The sequence below is a fragment of the Lithobates pipiens genome, unplaced genomic scaffold (assembly GCF_037356315.1).
Source record: "Lithobates pipiens isolate NorthernLeopardFrog02 unplaced genomic scaffold, aLitPip1_a1.2 Scaffold_1, whole genome shotgun sequence".
NCBI classification, from domain to species: Eukaryota; Metazoa; Chordata; class Amphibia; order Anura; family Ranidae; genus Lithobates; species Lithobates pipiens.
The window spans coordinates 100,484,714-100,508,126 of record NW_027507685.1 but is presented as its reverse complement, the minus strand read 5'-3'; positions in this window follow the sequence as shown (position 1 = coordinate 100,508,126).

Here is a 23,413-nt window from a genome sequence, read left to right as displayed (position 1 = left end):
TTGCCACCTGTCCAGGATTCACTCGGACAGTTTGAGTTTTGAATCATGTGTCCAGGTTTCAGTCCACCTGACCAGGCTGTGGCTCCCCAAGTAACCGACATAGTCATACACAAATATAGCTGCTGCATGTCAGCCGTTTGGGGGCAGGTTTGGCATCTTTTATAATCCTATAGTGTTTACTGCAAAAGAAAGAAATTGCCCTATGCTGCAAGCAAAAGTGTTCGGCTTTGGCTTGAAGAAAAGGTGGCAAACCTACTGGCACTCCATCCTTAGTTATTCCACCCGAAACTCCTCCCTAGCTGGGCGGACCCTGGAAATATATCAAGGAGGCCTGCCCCCCTGACAATCCTAAATGGGGATTGGTCAGGGCTCCCTGAGACACCTGAGAAAGCTCCACCTCTCTTTCCCTCCTCCTACTTACTAGCTGTGCACACATAGTCCCACAACATGGACACTGACATAACAAAAGTATTAAGTGAATCTGGGATCGACAACGACAAGCATTCTTTTTTATATAAGAAATTTTGACAATGCAGGAGCACATGAAGGCCATGGAGGAGAGGCAAGGTCAGGGCAGGCTATGAAGGGGGTGCAGGAGATGATCAGTGCCACAGTCAGGGCAGCGCAGTCCTGTGCCAGTGTCCCAGTGTGCCAACCTGTGCTTGAGCCCATCCCTCTGCCCGGCCCTTACCCCCACCTATGCAGGGCTCCACTGCGGTGGTCCAGAGGTGCCAGTCCAGTGCTGATCATCAGCCATGGTGCTGGCACTGCCTGCTGATTAGCTTCTCTGCTGCTATCTCCCTTGAGAGCACTGACACCAGCATCGTGAGAACACTGACACCAGCACCGTGATAGAGAGCACTGAGACCACACCAGCACTGAGATAGAGAGCACTGACACCAGCACCGAGACAGAGAGCACTGACACCAGCACCGTGATAGAGAGCACTGACACCAGCACTGTGAGAGCACTGACACCAGCACCATGATAGAGAGCACTGAGACCACACCAGCACCGAGACAGAGAGCACTGACACCAGCACCGTGAGAGTAGCGACACCAGCACCGTGATAGAGAGCACTGAGACCACACCAGCACAGAGATAGAGAGTACTGACACCAGCACCAAGATAGAGAGCACTGACACCAGCACCGAGATAGAGAGCACTGACACCAGCACCGAGATAGAGAGCACTGACACCAGCACCGAGATAGAGAGCATTGACACAAGCACCGTGATAGAGAGCATTGACACCAGCACCGAGATAGAGAGAGAGCACTGACACCAGCACAGAGATAGAGAGCACTGACACCATACCAGCACCGAGATAGAGAGCACTGACACCAGCACTGATACCAACAACTTGCTGCAGGACCCAAAAATATGGCACCGCTCAACCTCTTCAAACAGGAGGGTATGGGCATATAGTACGGTGTGCTTTTTTTGTACAAGGAAGTGAGCCAAAGGTAGAAAAAAGGTCCATGTGCTAGATTAAATAAATAATTTATGGAGTTATGCATATACATGGTCTACTGGTCACATGTGTTGAATTCTGCCGAGATCCATGCCTCATTCATTTTTATAAATGTGAGGTAGTCAACACTGTTGTGAGCTAGGCGAGTGCGCTTATCGGTCACAAAACCCCCTGCTGCGCTGAACGTCCCTTCTGACAGGACACTGGATGAGGGGCAAGCCAACAGTTCCAGTGCAAATTGGGCAAGCTCTGGCCAGAGGTCAAGCCTGCCCAACCAGTAGTCCAGGGGTTCATCACTCCTCAGAGCATCCACATCGGCCGTTAACCCGATGTAGTCAGACACCTGTCGGTCTAGGCGTTCCCTGATGCTGGATCCGGATGACACCTGTCGATGGGTCGGCTGAAAGAATGGCCTCATATCAGAAGTCACCAACACATCTTCAAACCGCCCTCTTCTTGCAGGTGCTGTTGGATTGGTACCCGCAACTTTTTCTCTGGGAGTGGGAATTCCTCCTCTGCCAGCGTACGCAAAAGCAGAATGCAGCATTTCTCTAAGCAAGGTCTGTAAGTGCTCCATTCTGACAGCCCCCTGTGATGGTGGTAACATTTCCGCCATTTTGTGTTTGTACCGGGGGTCTAAGTACATTGCCACCCAGTACTGGTCCTTGACCTTTATGCTTCTTATACGGGGGTCCCGGTTAAAACACTGGAGCATGAAGGCCCCCATTTGTACTAAACTGGAAGCGGCGTGGTGGCCTGGCTCCTGCTCATCATCCAGGATAATGTCGTCCTCCTCGCTCTCCTCTCCCCATCCACGCACAACAACAGGGATCCCAGAAAGGTTTAAAGCATGCTGTCCTTGCTCCTCCTCATCCGCCCCGGCACCATCCTCCTCTGACTCCTCTTCAGACTCCTGTTGTTGACTTGTCTCAGATAGAGTAGCCCCCCCGGGAATTCATCCAGCATTGTGACTTCCTCATCTTCCTGCTCCGGCTCCTCCATGGCTTGATCAATGACACAACGCAATGCACGCTCCATAAAGAAGGCATAAGGTACGATGTCACTGATAGCGCCATGGCTGCTACTGACCAGTTTGACATCAAATGGCTGCAGAAGTCTGCATGCGTCGCGCATGAGCAGCCACTGGCGTGGTGAAAAAATAGAAAGCTCCCCAGAAGCTGTTCTGCCGCAGGGTTCGTACAGGTAGTCATTAACTGCACATTTCTGCTGGAGCAGCCTATCAAGCATATAGAAGGTTGAGTTCCATTGCGTCGGGCAATCACAAATAAGACGTCTGACTGGCAGATTGTGTTGCCGCTGAATATCAGCAAGGCGAGCCATGGCCTTCTGAAATATGCCAAGATTTTCCTTGCCTGCCACAAGATGTCCTAGACCCCAGGGTATTTGACAACGAATCCCTGCACGACCAAGTTTAAGACGTGTGCCATGCATGGCACATGTGTAATTTTGCCCTGTTTCAATGTGCTAAGCAGATTGGCACCGTTGTCACACACTACTTTACCAACTGTCAAATTGAGCGGTGTTAGCCACTGATCTGCCTGTGAATGCAAAGCTGAAAGGAGTGCAGGGCCAGTGTGGCTCTTGGCTTCCAGGCACAACAGACGCAGCACAGCATGGCAACGTCTCACCTGGCATGTCGAATAGGTTCTGGGGATATTGGGCGGCGCAGCGGAAGAGACGCTAGCAGCAGAAAAGGAGGAGTCAGCCGAGGAGGAGAGGGTGGAGGATGGAGTAGGAGGAGGAGAAGAAGAGGCAGGCCTGCATGCAATCCGTGGCGGTAAAACCAAATCTACACGGGTGCTACGGGTTACATGCTTGACGGCCGTCAGAAGGTTCACCCAGTGGGCAGTAAAAGTTATATACCTTCCCTGCCCGTGTTTGCTAGACCATGTGTCTGTGGTCAGATGTATCTTGGCACCGACACTGTGTGCCAGAGATACATTCACTTGCTGCTAAATGTGCCATATAGCTCTGGGATGCCCTTCTGTGAGAAATACTTCCTTCCTGGGACCTTCCATTGTGGTGTTCCAATGGCCACAAATTTTCGAAAGGCCTCTGAGTCCACCAGTTTATATGGCAGTAGTTGGTGGGCTATAAGTTCTGACAAGCCAGCGGTCAACCTTTGGGCAAGAGGGTTATCTGGCGTCATCATTTTTTTACGCTCGAACATTTGGCCTGCGGAAGCCTGCCTTTTTCCAGAAAAACTTGAGGACAGCATGATGAAAGGTGGAGTGTAGGACAATTGTGAGGAGAGAGGAGAAGGAGAAGTAGAAGACGAGGCTGGACGGTGAGAGCCTGGAGTGTGGCTTTGTGGGTTCCGATACTCCCACTGGGCTCGGTGATGGAAGCTCATGTGCCTTCTTAAGGCAGTCGTCCCTAGGTAAGTAAGTAAGTTACCGCGACGTATGCTTTGACTGCAAAAGATTGCAGACAGCAACACTATTGTCAGCAGTGGACACGTTAAAAAAAGCCCACACTGCAGAGCCATATGCCGGCGTCCTGGGAGCGCCAGATGTGACCGTACATGGTTGATGCCTCGCTCCTGATACATTAGCAGTCTGGGTTGTCCCTCCTGTGCAATGTAAGTTCCACCTGCTTCTCCTCCCTATCTGCTGGTCCATATCTCCCTCTGAACTCCCCTCCTCTTCCTCTCTTGTGGGCACCCACCTGACATCACTAGACACGTCATCATCGACGTCACCTTCCCCCCCGCTATAATTAGAGATCTCGGAGTAGGCAGCAACACCGGGGACCAACCTTCTCCTTGGGCTGAACTGGGTACTGTCGTCAGACTGCTGAGTGGCGGTTGTTGCTACCTCCTCTTCCTGATCCAATGCCAAGAGTGGCTGTGCATCAGCAATGTCTTGTGATGGATCGGAAAATAATTCCTGTGACTCAAGCGGAGGGTATATGGTGGTGGTGGTGGTGTTGGTGGTAGTGTCTTTGGGAGTGCACACAGCAGAGAGTGAAGAAGAGTGTGCAGATCGAGAGGATGAGGAGGGTGCAGAAGAGTAAGGCTGAGTGAGCCACTCAACCAAGTCTGGTGCGTCCTTTGACGTAATCAAACGCACTTTCTGCAATTTCCCACTTTGGCTCAAACCTGTTGCTCCTGCCCTACCCCTACCACCCCTGCGGAAGGGCCTGCCTCTTCTTCTGCCTATCATTATTTAAATGACCCTGTAACAAAAGTCTCTAGAGAAGTGCAGTATGTATGTGGAAGAAGCTATATAACACCCAGCTTCAATCTGTCGTTTTGGGGGGCCACTGGTCTATCACACCAGTTATAATACTTTTTTTTTAATTGCGTTTGTCACTCTTTGTAGTATCACTGCTGAACCACTCAGCAGTCACAATGCTGCACATGTATTACACCCCTATATACTGCACACCAAATAGTACACCTATATCAGTCTTTAAAAGGACCTTTGTGGATCTAATAGTAGCTAGCTAGTAGCTAGTGAATTGCAGACTGTCCCTGCTCCAAACACCAAACTGTCCCTCCCTACACTGAGAAACGACAGCTGCAGAATCGGTCAGCAGCACAGCAGTGCAGTGCACTATAATATGCTTTCTATATTTGAAAGAAAGTATATTATATGTGTACAACCCTACAGTATATACTATACACCTATACCAGTCCTAAATAGGACCTTTGTGGACCTAGTAGCTAGTGATTTGCAGACTGTCCCTGCTCCAAAACACCAAACTGTCCCTCAGTCCCTACACTGATAAAAGACAGCTGCAAAATTGGTCAGCACTCAGCTGCACAGCAGTCAGCGGTGCACCATAATATACTTTCTATATTTGAAAGAAAGTATATTATAGGTGTATTACAACCCTATATACTATACACCTATACCAGTCCTTAAAAGGACTTTTGTGGACCTAATAGTAATAGCTAGCTAGTGATTAAACTGACTGTCCCTGCTCCACACAGTGTCCTTTCCCTACACTGATAAAAGACAGAATGTAAAATGGCTGCCAGATCAGGTCTATTTATAAGGTAGGGGGAATGTCCAATTCTCCATGTGCTGAAATGTCTCAATTGGCTGTCCTATACCCCATGATGGATGTGTCATTGGTCAAAGTTCTTCACAATGTAAACGCATATGTCTGCCACGCGAACAGCGCCAGAAGTCTGCCGGTTTGGCGAATTGCGAACGACCAAAATTCGCCACAAACCGATCGCCGGGTGAACCGCAAGGCCATCTCTAGTAGAGGGTGCTACAAACGCTTGGGACGTTATCACAGGTTATATGTTTTTTCAAGTATTTCAATAGCAAAGCAATTATTTATATATTGAGAAGGAGGCAATTTTTCACTTTGTTTTTGCTAGCAGCTGGGAAAGTGTAGCTGGTACGTAGGAGTTTTATTTTATTTATTTTATTTATTTATTTTATTTATTTAGAAACCAGAAAACATGCCTGAATAAATGAGTTCACCAAACTGAAGCATGGGAAATGAAATTCCAGCCAATGAGGTGCTAGCCCTATCAAGCTCCTCCCACTACTGGTGACGGGACTGTGTAGCTGGGCCAATCAAGGCTCATGATAGGTTTCAAATTAAATGTTCTTACAGAGGTAATAAACATTTGAAACCCTATAGCTGCTGACTTTTCACAAAGCACATAAGCACACTTACCTGTCCAGGGTGCCCGTGATGTAGGGTTGCCACCTGTCCAGGATTCACCCTGACAGTTCGGGTTTGGAACCATGTGTCCGGGTTTCAAGCTGCCTGAAACCCGGACACATTATTCAGACTGGACTATGGATTCCCAGCAGGGTTGCTGGCTGCAGTTGTCTAACCTGAGAGTGACTGTTACATTGTTTCACGCTGCCCAAAGCCAGCACTAACAACCCCCCAAACACACACACAGACAGGAGAGGAGAGAGGGGTCGATCTGCACCTCTCACCCCCACCCCCTACCCCTCTGTGTCTGCCCACACTCCAATCCCTGGTGCTGTACTTCAGAAAAGGAAAGTGGGGGCTGGAAATTTGAAGTCCAGCAGCCTCAGATACATCTGGATGAGAGGTACTGATTGCCAAGGGGTGAGTGAGCTCACCATCCATCCCAGTCTGTGACTGAAGTCTCCCCCCTTCTCTCTCCTGACTCTGAGAGAGTACATTAAGGTATATCAGGGTTCTCAGAGCACCCCTTACATCAGATTTCCCCTTTACACCAGAGGCCACAGTGTTTCCTCTCCATACATCAGAGTTCTCAGTTTTCCTCCTTAAATCCGGGTTCCCAGAGGATCCCTTATGTCAGATTCCCCAGAGTTCTCCTTTCCACCAGAGTCTGCAGAGTCCCCCCTTACAGTGAAAGGGAACTCTGCGGACTCTGATGTAAAGGGGGACTCTTGTTATTAATTTCATATGATTAGAAATATAATTTAATAGCAAAATATATAGTTTATAATATTAAAAAAAAATTGCTGTGCACCGCTTCATTTTAAAATAAATGAATATTAAATGTAAAATATAAATAAAAAACTACAGACACTGCCCACTGCTTCCTCCCCCACCCAAAAGCACTTTGAAAAAAAAAAAGTAATTAAAAAGTTTTAAAAATTGCAACAAATAAACATTTTTTAAAACGAATTGTAAAAAAAAAAATAAAGGGCTAATTTAAATGGGTTCTCTTGCGTATACAGGGGGTGAATGAGCGGTTTGTTTAAAATATTTAATTTGTTTTTACAGAAAAATTGTTTGCTCTTTCCTTTTATTTATTTCCATAAAAAAGGCCCACCAAAATCCTAAACGTGGTGAAGGCGACTTGCTGAAGTTCAAACAGAACATCAGAATGGGGAAGAAAGGGGATTTAAAGCGGAGGTCCACCCTAAAGTGGACCTTCCGCTCATCGGAACCCTCCCCCCCTCCGGTGCCACAATCGGCACCTTTCAGGGGGGAGGGGGGTGCAGTTACCTGGATAATCCAGGTAACTGCACCCACTTCCGGGACAGCTCTCTGCGGAAAGGGGCATAACTTACGCCCCTTTCCGCAAGTGCCCGCCCCTTCCCGCAAGTGCCCCGCTGCCTGCTGGGAAACACACAGCTCCCAGAGGCAGCGGGGAGCGTCCTTATTGCGCAGCGCAATTCGCGCATGCGCAGTAGGGAACCGGGAAATGAAGCCGAAAGGCTCCATTTCCTGATTCCCATACCCAAGATGGCGGCGGCAGGACCTGACAGACGACCTAGCGATCGGCTTCGGGTGCCGACATCGCGGGCGCGCTGGACAGGTAAGTGTCACTATTTTAAAAGTCAGCAGCTGCAGTATTTGTAGCTGCTGGCTTTTAAAAAAAGAAAAAAATGTGGAGTCCCGGTGGACTCCCGCTTTAAGTGACTTTGAACACGGCATGGTTGTTGGTGCCAGACCTGGTCTGAGTATTTCTGGGATTCTCACGCATAACCATCTCTTGGGTTTACAGAGGATGGTGGGGAAAAAGAGGACATATCCAGTGAGCAGCAGTTGTGTGGAGGAAAATGCCTTGTTGATGTCGGAGGTCCAATGGGCAGACTGGTTCCAGATGATAGAAAAGCAACAGTAACTCAAATAACCACTCGTTACACCCAAGGTATGCAGAATACCATCTCTGAACTCACAACACATCCAACCTTGAAAAAAATGGGCTACAGCAGCAGAAGACCACAGCGGGTGCCACTCCTGTCATCTAAGAACAGGAAACTGAGGCCACAATTCGCACAGGATACTTAGACTGGATAGGGTTGCGTGGCAATTTTTCTATGTGGTTAACATGTATAAGTTAGCCTCAACCTCGCACCAGTCCACACGCCGTATCCTTGCACAGGCTCACCAAACTTGAACAATAGAAGATCGTAAAAAGCGTTGCATGGTCTGATGAGCCTCGATTTCAGTTGCTCTAATGCAGTACTCCCAATGCACATGTACATGCAAAAACGGCTGTGTCTTAAATTGGGTGCTGAAATGACCAACAGATGGAACTGACTGCAATCATGAGAAGGAAGTGTCACCAGCACACCAGGATCTCCAAAATCGGGTCCAAAATTTTAATCACATAGCATCAAAAAAATAAATAGAAGCAACGTTTCAGAGCCATGCAGGACCCCCATGCCTGATGAAGGGGTCCTGCGTGGCTCTAAAACGTTGCTTGTATTTATTTTTTTGATACTAAGTGATTCAAATTTTGGACCCAACTTTGGAGATCCTGGTGTGCTGGTGACACTTCCTTCTCTCGATTTCAGTTGCGACATTCAGATGGTAGGGTCAGAATTTGGTGTAAACAACACAAAAGCATGGATCCATCCTGCCTTCTTGTATCACCAGTTCAGGCTGGTGGTGGTGGGTGTGTAATGGTGTGGGGGATATTTTCTTGGCACACTTTGGGCCCCTTAGTACCAATTGAGCATGGTTTAAACACCACGGCCTACCTGAGTACTGTTGCTGACCATGCCCATCCCTTTATGACTACAGTGTTCCCATCTTCTGATGGCTCCTTCCAGCAGGATAATGCACCATGTCACAGAGCTCCAATCATCTCACCACTGGACAATGAGGTCACTGTCCTCCAATGGCCTCCACACTCACCACATATCATCCCAATAGAGCATCTTTGGGATGTGGGAGATTGGCATCATTGATGTCCAGCTGACAAATCTGCAGCAATCATGTCATCATGCCATCATGCCATCATGTCACTATGGACCAAAATCTCTGAGGAACGTTTCCAACACCTTGTTGTATCTATTCCACAAAGGATGAAGGCCAAAGGGGGTCCAACCTGGTACTAGCAAGTGGCCAGTGAGTGTATTTGTGTATAGTGTTGCATGACTCAGTAATTGTTAGTCAAACGATGACAAGACTGAAAACTGATAGATGACCTGGTAATGAAAGGGAATTAAGGAATGGTATTCAGGTGGTTAATCATAAAAGTTCACACCTAATCTTTTTATGGTCTGTAGAGTTCTTCCTCACTCAGGCTAAAACAACATGACTAACGTATGATTGGTTACATGCCAAGAGAAGAAAAAATATTATGTGCATAAACCTGAACTTAGAATGTGTCTAAAAACAAAGTGATGTAACATTGCGTTGGGCTTTGGTGCAGCTAATGAGTATATTAAAACATATCCTGTAGCTCATGACTAGTGTAGTCTAGATATCCCCAACCTTCTTTTACTGTCCTTGGACCACACATACTACCCCAATCCCCTTTTCTTTTACCCCCCATAAAATAATGAGACCACACAGGAGTTTGGAGTATAAAAATGGCCATAGCAGCCTTTTTATTATTAACCAAATGTTAAATATTTTCAGATTTTATCATATAACCTTTGTAACGACAACTTTTTAAATCACAGTCTATTGGTCAATGATGGTACCCCAAACTTAACACTTTCCACCACTACACTGCGGGACCTTTTTCACCATAACAGGCCTCCAGCCGAATGATCAGTTTGGAGACAACCCCCTTCCCGCAGTGCAACCATTACCGTATTCCAGCAGACACCGTTCCACTGGAATAAACCAGAGGGGCACATACTACCGATGAGCCCCCCACCACTTCCATCACGTATGATTTTGCCACCATCAAAGACCAAAGACACCGCCACAGCCCGCAAGGATAACCCCTTACCCTTAAGGGCCCCTCCACACCCGCAGGGCCCGCTGAATCTCCTCCTAAAGACCCAGCGCCCACCGGTCAATACCCCCAGCTGAGAGGTGAATCCCCTCGCCCCCCGGAAAACATACCCACCTCAGGCTCCAACTCAATGTGTATAACAGCCCAAACCCCCTTACATGAAACCACTCACCCACAACCTTTTACACCACATACAGGCTTTATTATACTTTGCCACTGATAATGCCCAAATCTTGTAGTCCGGGCAACAATGTTGGACCACCCATGAACCCGGCAGGGAAAGGGTGACCGGAGTGCCACCTTCTGACTTAACAGTCGAGCTTACCCCCCCGATGAGACTGACCCCTAAACATCCTCTCCCACCCGGAGAACCAGAACGCCCAGTTGCCTGACCGAGCCAAGCTTAATGTTGCACCTCCGGTACCACCCTGTTCCACACCATCCCAGGGGTCCCCATCCAGTGGATACACACCTCCACCCGAGAAACACCCAGCCGCCTGCCATCTGATCTATCCTCCGCCCACCTGGCCCCCCAACAACCTAGGGATGCCTCAATATCCAGACAAGGCGTATGCGCACTTCATCTGAAAGGACAGAACAACAAACAAGGGTATCACCAAAGACACAGGGATGCCCCCACGACCAGACAAGGCGTATGTGCACTTCATCTGAAAGGACAGAACGACAAACAACAGGGTAGCACCAACAGACCTAGGGATGCCGCCATATCCAGACAAGGCGTATGCGCACTTCATCTGAAAGGACAGAACGACAAACAAAGGGGTAGCACCAACAGACATAGGGATGCCGCCATAACCAGACCAGGCGTATGTGCACTGCATCTGAAAGGGCAGTACGACAAACAAGGGTAGCACCAACAGACATAGGGATGCCCCCACATCCAGACAAGGCGTATGTGCACTTCATCTGAAAGGACAGCACGACAAACAAATGTAGCACCCACAGACATAGAGATGCCCCTATATCCAGACAAGGCAGATTTGCACTTCATCTGAAAGGACAGAAATGGACAAAACCAGGGTAACACCAACATGGAACACATTCCACAACTAAAGCAAAGCCAACTATTAGATAGCTACCTCCAACCCCGTACCACGCCCACTCCCAAGTGTGTAACAATATGTAGGCAAACGCCAGTGCGGAAATACCTACCTTCTCACCGTGCAATCCTCATTACCGCCACCTCATTCAGCCCCACCCCTGGCACCCCTGTGGTCGCCCATACAGTCCAACCCCACCGCCCTAAGGCTTTTCCGATAAACTACCACGACTGGAACGTGGATACACCGGAACCCCCCTTGCGCAACTATAATGGCCCACCCCCCTACAAACTGAACACTCAAAGAGTCCATCACCACCCTCCCAGGGCAAACCTGGGAACCAGGCAACGTAAACAGCTGCACACTCATCCCTTTCCCTCCGGTCTGACCTAGACCTGCACAACGTAACCACTACCCTCCCCGGTATCCACCTCTAGAGCCGTAAAAAAAAAACCCTCTACTCCGCCTGCAGGGGCCCACCAACACCCCCCCCCCCCACTCGAATGGCGCCAAAAACGCTATGTAAAACAGCTGTATAAAAATGTATCCCTTAAGTCAAGAAACACATGGAACCCCAATGGCCCCCATGTCCCAAAGAACGCAAAGCAAATGGCAGCCAAGGGTCCACATGCTTGTGACACCACTGAAGCCCTGTAAACCCGTGTGGCTCCCAACACTCCATCCGTGACGTCCATCTGGCCCCCCGAGAGTGGATTAACAAAGCCAAACCAGCCATTTGCCGCCTAACGGCGGACACCGCCCCCCCATACCTTCATGTGCATGGAAGGAAATACCCCACCCACAGTCTGACCTCCGACCCAACCAACACAGCCCCCAGCAAGCCATACAAAAACCATCCACGCACTCCTTACCGCGTTGCAAGCCACCCGGCCGACCCACTCACACCCCGGGGACCCCCCCTGCTCTGCAGATGGAGCTAGCTCCCGAACTCGGCCCACTAAAACCGAGACAGGAAATCAAACCGAGTATGGACACTTCCCAGGAGGCGTACAGCATACATAACAGTGGTCAACTGCATGCAATGCCCATACGAAATGGTGCAGCAACCGTACCACCACCTGTTAGGACGTGGGTATGCTGTAGACAACCTGTACCGCACACAGTGCCAAACTGCCACCCACTCTTCAAGTTCCTACACGTCTCCCCCACAACTCCATAGCCTGGACCCTGCAAACCAATCAATATCAGCTTACTCCCCGGTCCAGCCCAAATCGATCGCCCCTGATACTCCTCCCACACGTGCGCCCAACAGTCCGGTCCCCTTTGTATTCCTTAGAAAAACCTTATAAATCGGGCCTGGGCCTGCACCCTAGCTGTTGCCACCGACAGCCGTCGGCAGAAATCCCCGCACGCGGACTGCTGCGACCTGCAAAAGTAAAACCCGCCCAGTAAAGACTGTAATAACCCCAATCAAACCCCGCTGACCCGACATCCCCGAATCTCAATCCCGACCACCTCCACTCGAGGATCCGGGGCAACCCTGATGCCCCAGAAAATTAATATCTGCCCTCGAACCCTCAGTATATATAACCGCCACCCATGGCACGCCGAACCCACCTGCAAAGTGCCGTAACATAGACAGGAGAATCGCACCCCCCTTTCGAGGTCGGTATCCCCACACCCAGAAAGGCATCCAATAGCGGATGACGGAAACAGGCCCAACATATTCTCAACCACCCACTCCCCCGTGACTAACGTATGAAACTGCTTGCAAGGCATGGAGCAACCCCTGGCCAGACCTCCTTTCCTGTAACGGTCCCCTGCCCCAGCATCCCCGAAGAACAATGAAAAGCTACCTCGATGTCAGGCTAAGCCCCGAATGTTCCTGTCTCATAGCGCTAACCCACCTGTCAGCAACGTCAAGGAAGAATCAGACGCCGTACCAGCTTCGGTGTCCCTCGCCACAGTAACCGAATCCCAGCTGGGAAACGAGAATTGGGGCATAAGACGAACCTCCTTTGATTCCTCCTCAGGGACCACCCCCATTGGTGAACAAACCAAATCCCACCATATTATTTTCGTTTTATTTTTATTTTTTTATTATCATAACCAGGGCCCCAGATTTGTTTCGGAGCAGACCGTAAATACTGCACCATAAACGGCACCCCCGCCAGGGAACACGGCAGCCCAAGAAATCTTCTACACACCCATCAGCCAACAGCCTAGCCGCCCCCCCCAATCAGGGTACCTATGTTGGAAAAGGCTGCATACTTCCCCTTCTCCCCACCGTCACCATCCCCCTTGTTCGCAACTCCTCGACACACGCAACTTCTCTGAAAAACACCGGGACAGGGGATAAGAACCCCCACAGCAGATGCCCTCCTGCCTAGAACAGCCGTAACCCCCCAATCCACCGTAGCTCCCATAGAAATACCGAGGCGGGTGTCTCCCCAGCCCCCACCCCCTTGAAGAAAAACTGCCTCGGGGGGTCCCACGCCTAAAACCCCAAGCGCCCACATAGGCCGATATCCCGCCATCCCACCAGAGAGATCGACGAACCACCCCCCTCCTGTGTAAAGGAAGTACCATAGTTCAGCCCAGCGGACCCCCTCCGAAACCTAATGTGCCCCCCCCCAATGGCCGCAGTGTAACCGGCAAGAGCCGAGCAACGTGCCTGTTGTCCCTTGACCGCTCGCTCGCCAACATAGCAAACGCCTGCAGCCAAGGCACAACGTCCCAAAATCTCCAAGGTGCAGCAAGAGAAGAACTCCCCATACTCACCCCCACCGCGCTGGATCCGAATCCCCGCCGTAAATGGGCTCCCAACAGCCCCTCGGAGCATAGGGAAACCCCCTACGTGGCCTCTGCAATCATAACCTACCCGGGCCCCCCCTGCACCCCTCACATTGCACCAGCCTGCCCACCAGGATGCCTGGCAGGGGGCCTTGTCAAGGCCGAGGGGGGGGGCCCACGCCCCGTATGCTCTTTTCCCCCGGCAACCCATGGGGTTACCCGCGGGGGCCCCCAAACAGGTCCTACCAACCCCCCAACAACTGTGCAGTTTCCCCACTGTCCCAAAAGTGCCAGGCGAAAATGCCTGACGCCCCGGGGACAACCGCTGCATCCGTACGTGCCCGCAGCATAGCACCCCCATTTCCCCACTTCCAGCAACTGACAAAGAGCATCAATAAACTCGACGTGAGACAATGTACCATCTTACCTAGCTGACGGGTAGGGTCCCACAGCCGCTGCTCCTGCCACTCCAACGATGCGAGATCCCAAGGCTGCTCCTCTTCCTCCAAACTGGACCGTTCCTCCCCCGACCTCACCTCATGAGCTGGGCCCATAGGTGGAAGCAGCCTCCCAGGTGCAGCATGCCTGGGGGCCGTAGATTCCCAGCTGCACAGTGGGCCTCTCCCTTTCGGTGGATCCGTCCACCGCAGCACATGCCCCACGCTTGCCTATCTCCAGGTGGGCCGCCCCGCCGTCCTCCTCCATTCTGCGCTTCCCACAGGCCCCGTGGAGCCGCAGAGTAACCCAGCACCTCCCCCGCTGGCTCTCGCCCCTGGCTGGCACTGTTGAAGGGGGGGAACGCAATCTCCACCGGCCTACGCACGCTGCCAGGGAACGGGCGCCATTACAGCCCACAGCTCCACCCCCCTCGCTCCCCCAGTGACAAGGATTTTTTCCGTACCTCATGGGGGCTAAACCCCCGTGTGCTCCTCGCCGGTGGGGTCGATGGACCGCTAAAGAGGGGGGGGCACCGAGGTAGCGCTGCTCGCCGCTGGGGGAGAGGAGCAGGGGCGAGAAATGCCTTGTGTACCGGGCCTCCGAGCGCAGAAACGACCCTCCCTCCGTGGCGCTGCCCCCTCCGCACGATCCCCATACTGCACCGCCGCTTGGACGCCACTCTATCCCCCCGCTTGCCGCTGCAGCCCGCCACCGCGCCGTGATAAAAGCGACCTCCGTAAAGCTCTGACAGAGGAGCAGCACGTGTAAAACGGCCTCCTTCTGTCTCTCTCACTGACTGTTCCCGGAAGTCCCCGCCTCCCCTTTAAATAAACTCTCCTCCCCCTCAGATTCCTTTATTTCTTAAATCCTCCCCCTTAAGACCTCTCACACTTTTTAACCCTTTGTTGTCTCCCTATTCCACATAGTCATGCCCGGCCCTGCACTATTTTGTTTCTCTTTTTGTTCGTTCCGGGCCTCACTGTATAACTCTTATGGAAAATAACTTCACTTCCCGACTCCTGGAGCTATTGGAAGGTCATCTTCAGGCTTCAGGCCACCGGAGATGACCAATTTGCTCTTTCCTGGAAAGTAAATTTTAAAGCATAGATCACAACCCTCCCGTGGGAAAATGTAACAATAATGCCCTTTCTGGGTTTTGCAGCCAAAAGTTTAATGTATTTAACTATCTAGTCATAAACGTATGACCACTGAAAGGAAAGGTGAAGTACATTGATTACATTATATTGTCAAAAGTATTGGGACTCCTGCCTTTACACGCACATGAACTTCGATGGCATCCCAGTCTTAGTCCGTAGGTTCAATATTGAGTTGGTCCACCCTTTGCAGCTATAACAGCTTCAACCCTTCTGGGAAGGCTGTCCACAAGGTTTAGAACTGTGCCAATGGGAATGTTTGACCATTCTTCCAGAAGCACATTTGTGAGGTCAGGCATTGATGTTGGATTCGAAGTTCTGTCTCGCAGTCGCTGCTTTCATTCATCCTAAAGGTGTTCTATCGGGTTGAGGTCACTCAGCCCATGTCTTTATGGACCTTGCTTTGTGCACCGGTGAGCAGTCATGTTGGAACTGGAAGGGGCCATCCCCTAACTGTTCGCACAAAGTTGGGGGCATGAAATTGTCCAAAATGTCTTGATATACTGACGCCTTAAGACACCTTTCACACTGAGGCGCTTTTCAGACGCTTTCTTGCTAAAAAAAAAAAAAAAAAAAGCACCTGAAAATCTCACGAAAAACTGTTTCCATTAAAATCAATGAATGCATTCACACTGGGGCAGTGGGCTGGCAGGGCGGTGAAAAAACGCCCCTCTCCATTGAAATTTACGGAAAGCTCTTCAGAAGCGCCTGAAAAGCTCTTCGAAAGCAGTTGGCAGTTCAGTGTGAAAGGGGCCTTAGAGTTCCCTTCACTGGAACTAAGGTGCCAATCCCAACCCCTGCAAAACAACCCCACACCATAATCCTCCCCTCCATCAAATGATATGGACCAGTGCACAAAGCAAGGTCCATAAAGACATGGATGAGCAAGTCCTGACCTCAACCCGATAGAACACCTTTAGGATGAATGAGAGCGGAGACTGCGAGCCAGGTCTTCTCCTCCAACATCAGTGCCTTACCTCACAAATGCTCTTCTGGAAGAATGGTCAAACATCCCCATAGAAACACTCCTAAACCTTGTGGACGGCCTTCCCAGAAGAGTTTAAGTTGTTATAGCTGTAAAGGATGGGCCAACTCAATATTGAATCCTACGGACTAAGACTGGGATGCCATTAAAGTTCATGTAAAGGCAGGTGTTCCAATACTTTTGGTAATATAGTGTGTATACTTGAAAAGTAGGTCAGTCACTCCAAGCATTAAGGGCCGTACACACAATATGAAAGTCGGATGGAAAAATTTGTAAGATGAGCTGTCTGTCGATTTTCAGATCGTTAGTATGATGCTTTTCGACAGCCGATTTCGCTTTTTCGTCAGCATTTCATTAGTAGGGTTTTTGTTCAAAATTTTTTTTAAGAGCAGGACTATGCATGCTCATAACCTTATGAATACATACAAAACTATCCAACACATTACGTCACTTCTGGCATTGTATTCTGTTGTGCGAAAATTTTCATATTGTGAGTAACCTCTTCACTTTCGACACGAGACTAGCATGCCACAAAAAACAGACGTACGTTCCTTCATCCGAAAATCGAATGCCGCGTACACACGATCGAAATTTCGTCGGAAAAAGCTCTGATGGTTTTCCCTACGAAATTTGGCTCAAGCTGTCTTGCCTACACATGGTCACATCAAATTCCGATCGTTTATAACGCAGTGACGTACAATAGGTACGACGGGACTAGAAAAGGGAAGAAGTTCAATAGCCAGTAGCCAAAAGCTTCTGTCTCGTAGTTGAATCTGAGCATGCGTGATTTTTGGCATGTCGGAATTGCATACACACGATCGGAATTACCAATAGAAAGTTTTTCCGTCTGGAAAATTGAGAACATGCTATCAATTTTTGGCTGGCGGAAATTCGGACAGCTAAATTCCGATGGAGCATACACACGGTCGCATTTTGCTCTCATCTGTATTTTTCTGGCCGGAATTTCCGATTTTGTGTACGCGGCATAAGAGTGTGTATGAGGCTTTAGCCAAATTAGCCAACAGACAGAAACAATAGGTGACTTAATTAACTCAATTAACAATGGGAATTCACACCCAGGAGGCACACAATGAGAAAGACACAAACTTGTGTAATTTGTCCACTAGACGAGTCACCAGAAGACAAAACAACTTCCAACAGCCTGATAAAGTGGAATTCAGTTATTTTCATAGATCTCTTGAGGGATCTTGTTGATAAATATTTCCGTCCCAAGTGAAGGAGCCTCTCCCACCCACTCTGCAGGAAGGACACCATATTCCCTCTGACCATTTCATCCATTTCACAAGGGGAGATTTCTTGTCCTTATTCAGGGAATAAATCCAAACCTCAGCGGTCATCATATTGTTGTCCATCATTAGAGGATGATCTGCTCTCTCCATGGGCAGTAATCTATGGTTAGGAGGCTTGCCCCGAGTTCTCTCCAAAAGCCTCTGCCCCAGTTTTGTCTGTCACATGGGGGAATGGAGTTGTGGCACTTCCAGCATTGAATGTATAGTATGTAATCACAAAGGGTATCCCCAGGTCTATTGTTGCAGGCTGCTGGGGGATCTATTGTCACAGAAGGATCTATTTGTGAGGGAAATACTGGCCATAACACAGTTGACGTTCCAAGGTGCATGCAAAGGTCCTATGGGTGCCCAGGCACATGCATGAGCTGACTATTCTGCCTGCCAAGTTGCATGAGGTCCAGTGTGAAGTTCCACATTCTGATCATTTGAGGAGCCATGTCATCTTCTGGTGTTGATCCACTCTGTTTTCCAAAGTCCAAAGTCAACGCAACCCTTTAGCAGGAAATTCTAGAACACTTCATGCTTTTCTGTGTTGACCAGCTTTATGGAGATGCTGATTTCATTTTCCGGCAGGACTTGGCACCTGCCCACACCGCCAAAAGTACCAACACCTGGTCACATGATCATGGGATCACTGTGCTTGATTGGCCAGCAAATGCACCTGACCCAAACCCCATAGGGAATCTGTGGGGTATTGTCAACAGGAAGATGAGAAACACCAGACCCAACAATGCAGACGAGTTGAAGGCCTCCATTCAAGCAACCTGGTCTTCCATATCCCCTCAGAAGTGCCACAGGTTGATCGCCTCTGTGCCACGTTGCATTGATGCAGAAAGGAGCCCTGACCAAGTGTTGAGTGCATATTATACTGTACACGGACATACTTTTTACTAAGCCAACATTTCTGGATTTTTATGTAATAAAAGTATCTTATGTAATATTCAAATTTTCTGAGAGATTGAATTTTGGGTTTTCACTAGCTGTAAGCAATAATCATCAAAATTAAAAGGAGGAAATGCTCTCCACGTAATGAATCTATATATAATATACAAGTTTCAATTTTTGAATTGAATCACTGAAACAAATTAACTTTTTGATGATATTCAAATTTTATGAGCTGCACCTGTAAAAAATATCCATTATGTATGTAATAATGAAGAGTTTTTGATGCAACTTTCTAAAATTGCAGAAGTACAAATGACTAAATTAAATGTTATTGCACTTTAAGGTGGAGAGGAAATTGTATCCAGGCACCAGAAAAGTCTCATTCTTCGTTATTTGTATTTGTTCTTTATAAGTTTACATGTTCCTATCAGAAGGACAGGCTATAATTATTATTATTCATCATTATTACTCATCGTTATTACTCATTTGCGTAGTTCTGTTTTCATTTTTCCTTTGACATACTTTGTTGCACAATACCAAGAACTTAGCACACCTAACACAGGCATACCAAATTAATTTATGCATTTCCATTTTGTATCTGCATCCGCTCCCCCACGCAAAGCCTTTGTATTTTTTTTGGGGGGTGGGGGGGGGGGGCAAAATACAAATAGCACCTTCCTACCCTGCTGTGCTTAAAACTGGCCATACACAGAGAGATTCTCATTGATTTCCATGCCTTAGGGTGGGTATTTAAGGAGCGCCCAATACAAAAAGTTCATGACACTCAGAGGTACCATAATTGAGGGAACCATGAATTCTGAGTTCTACCAGAAAATACTAAAGGGGAATGTCCAGCCATCAGTTTGTGACCTCCAGCTCAAGTGCACTTGGGTTATGCAGCAGGACAACGATCCGAAACATAACAGCAAGTCCACCTCCAAATGGTTCAAACAAGGCTAAATTTGGGTTTTGGAGTGGCCTAATCAAAGCCCGTACATAAATCCAATTGAGATGGTGTATCATGAACTTACACAGGCCGTTCATACTGGAAAACCCTCCAATGTGGTTGAATGAAAACAATTCTGCAAAAAGTGGGCCAAAATTACTCCACAGCAATATGAAAGACTCAATGCCAGTAGAGATGGCCTTGCGGTTCGCCCGGCGGTCGGTTCATGGCGAACTTTGCTCGTTCGCGATTCGCCAAACCGGCGGACTTCTGTCGCTGTTCAGGGCGGACATATGCGTTTACATTGTGAAGAACTTTGACAAATCCATCATGGGGTACAGGACAGCCAATTGAGACATTTCAGCACATGGACAATTGGACATACCACCTACCTTATAAATAGACCTGCTCTGGCAGCCTTTTTACATTCTGTCTTTTGTCAGTGTAGGGAAAGGATTCTTTGTGGAGCAGGGACAGTCAGTCTAATCACTAGCTATTACTATTAGGTCCACAAAATTCCTTTTGAGGACTGGTATAGGTGTACAGTATATAGGGTTGTAATACACTTATAATATACTTTCTTTCAAATATAGAAAGTATATTATGGTGCACTGCTGTGCTGCTGAGTGCTGACCAATTCTGCAGCTGTCTTTTATCAGTGTAGGGAGGGACAGTTTGGTGTTTGGAGCAGGGACAGTCTGCAATTCACTAGCTACTAGATCCACAAAGGTCCTTTTAAGGACTGGTATAGGTGTACAGTATATAGGGTTATAATACACGTATAATATACTTTCTTTCAAATATAGAAAACATATTATACTGCACTGCTGTGCTGCTGAGTTCTGATCGATTCTGCAGCTGTCTTTTCTCAGTGTAGGGAGGGACAGTTTGGTGTTTGGAGCAGGGACAGTCTGCAATTCACTAGCTACTAGCTAGCTACTATTAGGTCCACAAAGGTCCTTTTAAGGACTGGTATAGGTGTACTATTTGGTGTGTAGTATATAGGGGTGTAATATACGTACAAAATACTTTCAAATATATAAAGCATAGTATAGTGCATTTCCACTGTGCAGCATTGTGACTGCTGAGCGTTTCTGCAGCGATACTACAAAGAGTGACAAACGCAATTAGAAAAAAATATTATAACTGGTGTGATAGACCAGTGGCCCCCCAAAGCGACAGATTGAAGCGGGGTGTTATATACCTTCTTCCACATACATACTGCACTTCTCTAGAGACTTTTGTTACAGGGTCATTTAAAAAATGACAGGCAGAGGAAGAGGCAGGCCCTTCCGCAGGGGTGGTAGGGGTAGGGCAGTGGCAAATTGCAGAAGGTGCGTGCGATTACGTCAAAGGACGCACGAGACTTGGTTGAGCGGCTTACTCTTCTGCACCCTCCTCATCCTCTCGATCTGCACCCTCTTCTTCACTCTCTGCTGTGTGCACCCCCAAAGACACTACCACCAACACCACCATATACCCTCCGCTTGAGTCACAGGAATTATTTTCTGATCCATCACAAGACATTTCCGATGTGCAGCCACTCTTGGCATTGGATAAGGAAGAGGAGGTAGCAACAACCGCCACTCAGCAGTCTGGCGACAGTACCCAGATCAGCCCAAGGAGGAGTTTGGTCCCTGGTGTTGCTGCCTACTCCGAGATCTCTAATTATAGCGGTGGGGAAGTTGACATTGATGATGACGTGTCTAGTGATGTCACGTGGGTGCCCACAAGAGAGGAAGAGGAGGGGAGTTCAGAGGGAGATATGGACCAGCAGATAGGGAGGAGAAGCAGGCGGAACTTACATTGCACAGGAGGGACAAAGCAGACTGCTAATGTATCAGGAGCGAGGCATCAACAGTCAGTACAGTCACATCTGGCACTCCCAGGACTCCGGCACATGGCTCCGCAGTGTGGGCATTTTTTAACGTGTCTGCTGCTGACAATGGTGTTGCCATCTGCAGCCTTTGCAGTCAACGCATAAGTCGCGGTATGCCCAACACTCCCCTAGGGATCAGGATGCCATCACCGAGCCCAGTGGGAGCAACGGAACCCACAAAGCCACACTCCAGGCTCTCACCATCCAGCCTCTTCTACTTCTCCTTCTCTCTCTCCTCACAATTGTCCTCCACTCCACCTTCCATCATGCCGTCCTCACGTTTTTCTGGAAAAAGGCAGGCTTCCATGGGCCAAATGTTCGAGCGTAAAAAAATTATGACGACGGATAACCCTCTTGCCCAACAGTTGACCACTGGCTTGTCAGAACTGATAGCCCACCAACTACTGCCATATAAACTGGTGGACTCGGAGGCCTTTCAAAAATTTGTGGCCATTGGAACACCACAATGAAAGGTCCCAGGAAGGAAGTATTTCTCACAGAAGGGCATCCCAGAGCTATATGGCCATGTTCAGCGGCAAGTGAATGTATCTCTGGCACACAGTGTCGGTGCCCAGATACATCTGACCACAGACATGTGGTCTAGCAAACACGGGCAGGGAAGGTATATAACTTTTACTGTCCACTGGGTGAACCTTCTGACAGCCGTCAAGCATGTAACCCGTGGCACCCGTGTAGATTTGGTATTACCGCCACGGATTGCATGCAGGCCTGGCTCTTCTTCTCCTCCTCCTACTCCATCCTCCCTCTCCTCCTCGGCTGACTCCTCCTTTTCCGCTGCTAGCGTCTCTTCCGCTGCGCCGCCCAAGATCCCCAGAACCTATTCGACATGCCAGGTGAGATGTTGCCATGCTGTGCTGCGTCTGTTGTGCCTGGAAGCCAAGATCTACACTGGCCCTGCACTCCTTTCAGTTTTGCTTTCACAGGCAGATCAGTGTCTAACACCGCTCAATTTGACAGTTGGTAAAGTGGTGTGTGACAATGGTGCCAATCTGCTTAGTGCATTGAAACAGGGCAAAATTACACACGTGCCATGCATGGCACACGTCTTAAACTTGGTTGTGCAGCGATTCATTGTCAAATACCCTGGGGTCCAGGACATCTTGCGGCAGGCAAGGAAAATCTCGGCCCATTTCAGAAGATCTTACACGGCCATGGCTCACCTTGCTGACATTCAGCGGCAACACAATCTGCCGGTCAGATGTCTTATTTGCGATTGCCCGACGTGATGGAACTCAACCTTCTATATGCTTAATAGGCTGCTCCAGCAGAAACGTGCAGTTAACGACTACCTGTACAAACTCGGCGGCAGAACAGGTTCTGGGGAGCTTGGTTTTTTTTCACCGCACCAGTGGCTGCTCGTGCGCGACGCATGCACACTTCTGTGGCCATTTGATGAGATCACCAAACTGGTCAGTCGCAGCCATGGCGCCATCAGTGACATCATACCTTATGCCTTCTTTATGGAGCGTGCATTGCGTCATGTCATTGATCAAGCTGTGGAGGAGCAGGAAGATGAGGAAGTCACAATACTGGATGAATTCCCAGGGGGCCTACTCTATCTGAGACAAGTCAACAACAGGAGTCTGAAGAGGAGTCAGAGGAGGATGGTGCCGAGGTGGATGAGGAGGAGCAAGAAGAGCATGCTTTAAACCTTTCTGGGATCCCTGTTGTTGTGCGTGGATGGGGAGAGGAGAACGAGGAGGATGACATTATCCTGGATGATGAGCAGGAGCCAGGCTACCACACCGCTTCCAGTTTAGTGCAAATGGGGGCCTTCATGCTCTAGTGTTTTAACAGGGACCCCCGTATAAACAGCATAAAGGTCAAGGACCAGTACTGGGTGGCAACGTACTTAGACCCCCGGTGCAA